Raw genomic sequence first — 5,671 nt, forward strand, 5'->3', positions numbered from 1 at the left:
CCTGCATCCTCGGCTAAATCCGGACACGCCACCTGCGGTCCGAAGAACAACTTGTACATCTCCACGGGTGTCGCACCCATGAAGTGTTGGAGAATCCGAGGTCCCTCCGAGTTGAACTCCCATAGACGGAGAGGACGACGTTTGCAGGGCAGGAGATGCCTGATTAGCATAACCTGCATCGCCTTGATCAGGTCGATCTCCCTCGCTTGGAGATCTCGAATCCGGCCCTGCAGTGAGGGCACTTCTTCGGACGGCCCCCAGTTGAGCCCTTGGTTGACCCACGACATCAGTTGGCGTGGTGGTCCCGGGCGGAATGAGGGCGGCGGCTTTTGCCTGCTGCCCCTTGGAGCGGTGATATAGAACCACTCCTGCTGCCACAGTCCAAGTTCCTCTTGGAAGGAACCCTCAGGCCACGGGGCATCGACCTTCTTGCTTATGGTCGCCCCGCCGCACTCCGCTTGACGCCCCCCGATCATCTTCGGCTCCACCTTGAAGGTCTTCAGCCATAGGCCGAAGTGGGGGATGACGCGAAGGAAGGCTTTGCAGACGATAATGAATGCGGAGATATGGAGGATAGACTCCAGAGCCAAGTCGTGAAAGTCCAGCCCGTAGTAGAACAGGAGCCCTCTCACGAAGGGATCCGTCGGGAAGCCTAAACCCCGGCGGAGGTGGGATACGAAAACGACGTATTCACCAGGGGGCTGGCACAGCCTGCCCTTGGGCAGGCAGCCTATGCGAAACCTCATAGGCCAGGTACTTGGCCTCACGCAACTTCAAAATGTCTTCCTCCGTGACGGAGGAGGGAATCCACCGGCCCTGGAGGTCGGAGCCGGACATGATTGAGGATCCGAAGCGCTCGAGTCTGAGGCTCTGGGTGTTGGAACTGGGAGCGGGGAAAAGATTCGATGCGAGATTGAAGAACAAGGGCGAGCCTTAGTCCTCTTATAAAGGGGAAGAAATACCAAGGGCCATCTCCGTGACCGTTTGGGATTCCCCTTCGGTAGAGGAGGCGTGGCGACGGGAACGGTTGGGTTACCCACACACGTATTGATGAGGATCCCGGAATAAGGGGAACACGATCTCTGCTTCGACAAGACGTGCCAAGGAAACCACTTCGCTAAACGTGCTGAGGTGGTATAGTAAAAAATGATCCAAACAAAGGCTTGGTGGCGGTGTGATGTCACGCCGCGTAATACGTCAGCAGATTGAACTAAGTGTACATTTTATTCTCTCTACGGTGGAATGTGGAATTTATTTTGCAGAGCCGGACACTATCCTGGTGTTCATGATCTTCTCTGGATTATTCAAGGAAGGAACCCGCCTTGCAATGCCGAACATTATGCACGCCGGACTTATCGTCATTGAAGACTGGTTCAGGGGCTACTGAGGGAGTCCTGGACTAGGGGGTGTCCGGATAGCCGGACTATCAATATCCGCCGGACTCCAAGACTACGAAGATAGAAGATTGAAGACTCCGGCTCGTGTCCGGATGGTACTTTCCTTGGCGTGGAAGGCAAGCTTGGCAATACGAATATGTAGATCTCCTACCATTGTAACCGACTCTGTGTAACCCTAGCCCTCTCCGGTGTCTATATAAACCGGAGGGCTTTAGTCCGTAGGACAACATACATCTCAACAATCATACCATAGGCTAGCTTCTAGGGTTTAGCCTCCTTGATCTCGTGGTAGATCCACTCTTGTACTACCCATATCATCAATATTAATCAAGCAGGACGTAGGGTTTTACCTCCATCGAGAGGGCCCGAACCTGGGTAAAAACATTGTGTCCCTTGCCTCCTGTTACCATCCGCCTAGACGCACAGTTCGGGACCCCCTACCCGAGATCCGCCGGTTTTGACACTGACACAGATATTTGGCCATGGATGTCGCCGTCGCTGCTAGTTGGTTCTTGTTGTCAAACCAAGACTGTATGTCCAACATCCTAGCTAGCTTCACAGGGTCGCCGTCTGCGATCCTCACGTATCGGTTGTACTCCTCCATCGATCTACTTCTCCACAGCACCTTCACTCGCCGGCGGTGGTTTTTGAATGGAAGAGGAGAGGAGCGGCGCTAGTTTTGGATTAGAACGGGAGAGGAGCGACGCTGGTTTTGGACTGGAACAGGAAAGGAGGGTCGGTGGTTTTGAAATGGAAGAGGAGAGGAGCGGCGCTGGATTTAGATTGGAACAGGAGAGGAGTGGCGGCGGATTTAGATTGGAACAGGAGAAGAGCGGAAGAGCGGCGCTGGTCTTGGAAGTATTTTTTTGTTGTTTTGCGTATTTTGGGTCAAAGTTTGACCACGTACTGTATGTGACAAGCAAATGTGAATGCATGTCACCAAAATTTGTATCGTTTGGTTCGTATTTGAATGTACTTTCAAATTATATTATTTTTGCAACGTATAACATATATTTTATGTGCGAAAATCATGGTCAGTTATGACCCAGAATAAAAGGGAGACTAGTTAATGTGGGGTCGCTTTCTTAATTGAAGGGTAAATTGATTTTGATTTTGATCCAGTCACAGCGTGCTGGCCCTCTTGCCCAATCCTAAATCGCTGCCGCACGCTCCTCTCCCTCTTCTCCATTGCAAAACCACCTCCTCTCCTCTCCATCATCTCCATTCCAAAACCACCGTCTCGCCTCTCCCTCTTCTGATCTTCTCCATTGCAAAACCACCTCCTCTCCTCTCCATCATCTCCATTCTAAAACCACCTCCTCTCCTCTCCATCATCGCCATTCCAAAACCACAGTCTCGCCTCTCCCTCTTCTGATCTTATCCATTGCAAAACTACCTCCTCTCCTCTCCATCATCTCCATTCCAAAACCACCTCCTCTCCTCTCCATCATCTCCATTCCAAAACCACCGTCTCGCCTCTCCCTCTTCTGATCTTCTCTCCATTGCAAAACCACCTCCTCTCCTCTCCATCATCTCCATTCCAAAACCACCTCCTCTCCTCTCCCTCTTCTCTATTGCAAGACCACCATCTCCCCTCCCATCTTCCAAAGCTAGCATCGGACCACTCAGAATGACATCTATGGAGAGGATGCAGCAGCGAATCAGGCAGATCGCCGGCGGCGACCAGGCAAAGTTAGCCAGGTTGAAGGAGATCCTTAGTTTGTTTGACAATGAGTGGGAGATTTCAAGGACAGTGCGGGCCATGTGGCAATGTATGTGAAAGAGAGAGACGACGGCGATGAGGGCGGCGATGTACATGTACTCCTCGGCGGCAGTCACGCCGCAGTCCTTCAAGTTCATCGATTATCTCTTATGGGCGATGGAGCAGACAGATTCGCCCGAGGTGACAGTTAGGCGGAGGTGGTGGGCGTACAGGTCGAAGGTCGAGCACCTAGAGGATAACGAATCGATCGAGTATGGTGTGCCGTTCGTGAGGGTGCAAAGCCACCAGGAGCCACAGGAGTATTCGTTCTCCCACCGCAAGATGAGGCCGGATGGTGCGATGTCCCTTCCCCGACGTTCTCCACGGTTCCCTTGACGCTCGCCTCATTTCAACGGTGGCGGTAGGGTTTAAGGTAAGCTTCGCACTAACCTAATCTTCCACCTGCTCATGCTTACAATCAGTGTGACAGCTAATGAAAATCATCTTACAATCAGTCTCCGAGTACTACGCCAATCACCCTAAAATAGCTCTGGACCTTTGGGTCAAAGTTGTGACACAATGTACAAATAAAGAAAAATAGATTGGTGCTTCTTTCAGAACAGAGTACTCCCTAGAAAAATGCCAATATAAGCTACTAGTATTTGGTTAGAGGATTTCCTGCCGAGAAAGATCTGTCCACAGAGAGCGCCACACATCCCACTGGTTGTGGTGGATGCCAATGCGTGCATGCAGCATGGTTGGTGTTAGTAATTTTTACTTGGCACACCTTGCACTCTGCATATATGCTGGTTCCATTCGTACATTTGTGCAGTTCCACCAAAATGCAGCTGAATAACCCTGTTTGCACAGATAATGAAAAAGCGTACATTATACTGGCACTAGTTGATGAAACACACAAAATAAATAGAAGAAAATATTGCGATAGTATCATAGTATGCCATGCTGCGAGGGCGAGATGGGCCCTGCGACGCCTCATACGGTACGCCTTATACTGGACATCGTCCCAAGTCTCCCAGATACACCTTTTGCCATTGATGAACATCAGTGTACAGTAGTAGTACAAGGAGGCGCCTTGAGACATTCAAATCTCTATTTTTGTACATATCAACTAAAATTAAGCACCCTAGTTTGCAGAAACGCTTAAACATTAACAATGGGATTTGTTGATGAAGCATACTTTAACAAAGAGAAGCACTTTCTTTATCTACATTGGAAATGAAATGATAGAGATGACACTCACTCTATTTTAACTGTATTATTACTTCATTTTATAAGTGACACTAGGGTCGAGCAGGTGGCAAACAAGGTGTACCGTGCGTCGCAAGGATGGAAGCCGGGGGTGCTTAGACTGGGATGCTGAAGCTGGCTCTTTCAGTCACCAACATCGATGATTCAATTCATGGGACCTTTTGGTGCAGTTCACCTAAAAATAAGCAATGTCCCGTGAGCTAGCAGCTTCTTCTTCAATTTTTTTTAAGAAAAGGGCTCCAGCCCCGGTTCCATTTCCATCAGAAAATGAAACCCGCAGAGCTTCTTCTTCATTAGTTGCAATAAAATTGAGCAACATCAAGGTTGGTTGTGAAGCTCCCGGAATGCTCAACTATAATTTGGATATCATTTGTGCAGTTCAACTAAGATCGAGCGTGAAATGTATATCTCTGTTTGCACAAAAAAGGTGGAAAGGAGGGTGACTAACAAGTAACAAGTGATGAAACATGCATCAAATGAAAAAAAGCATGTTCCTTATCTAAATGGCAATCCTACAAGGACAGTAGCAATTTCTAAAGCAGTGGCATTGCTAGATATTAGTGTGGGCATCAGGATTAACTATGACAACTGTTAAATACAACATTACTTTGGGCACTGGAGAGTAGGCAGACCAGGACAGTTGTATTTCTAACGAAAAGAACCAACTTATCTTAATGTGAAATTTTAGCAAGACATGTAAAGAAGTGCCATTGATTCATATTACTGGAGGCATTACATTGAAAACAACATTGGTTTAACATGTCCTTACTTTTAACAGTGCGACTGCTACATTTTACTAGTGACATTACATAAGAGTGGCTTGGGGCAACAAACATCAGAACAGGATATCTGGGTTGGTCCCATTTTTGTTCGGTATAGCCCCCTTATACTGCGTGAGGCTAGAAAATCTAGTGCTGGACTTACTCTGTTGACTTGTCCCCCAGTCCCCACTTTCTTTCCTTTTTCAACCAATAGATCGGGTTTATATTGAGTTTGTACTGCGTTTCCCTTTATCTCCCTATTAGAACTAGAGACCAGTTGGATAGCCAGTCTCTGCTACTTTTCGCGCCCATTATTTCCTCTTTCGACCAAGTCCTAGATTCAGGTAACAAATCCTCCCCCACCCCCACCCCATTTCTTCCTTGTTTGAACCAAGTAGTACTAGATTCGAGTGCATGAACTAGTTTTACCTCTTAAACGTGAAAAAAATTAGGTGGTTTTCGAACAGCCGATCGATCCTATCTACGAGGGGGGCCTGAGAAATAGTAAAAGTTACAAATGCAGAGACGTCAGGAGCTCGGGA

The sequence above is a fragment of the Triticum aestivum genome, chromosome 3B (genome assembly GCF_018294505.1).
Source record: "Triticum aestivum cultivar Chinese Spring chromosome 3B, IWGSC CS RefSeq v2.1, whole genome shotgun sequence".
Taxonomy (NCBI): Eukaryota; Viridiplantae; Streptophyta; class Magnoliopsida; order Poales; family Poaceae; genus Triticum; species Triticum aestivum.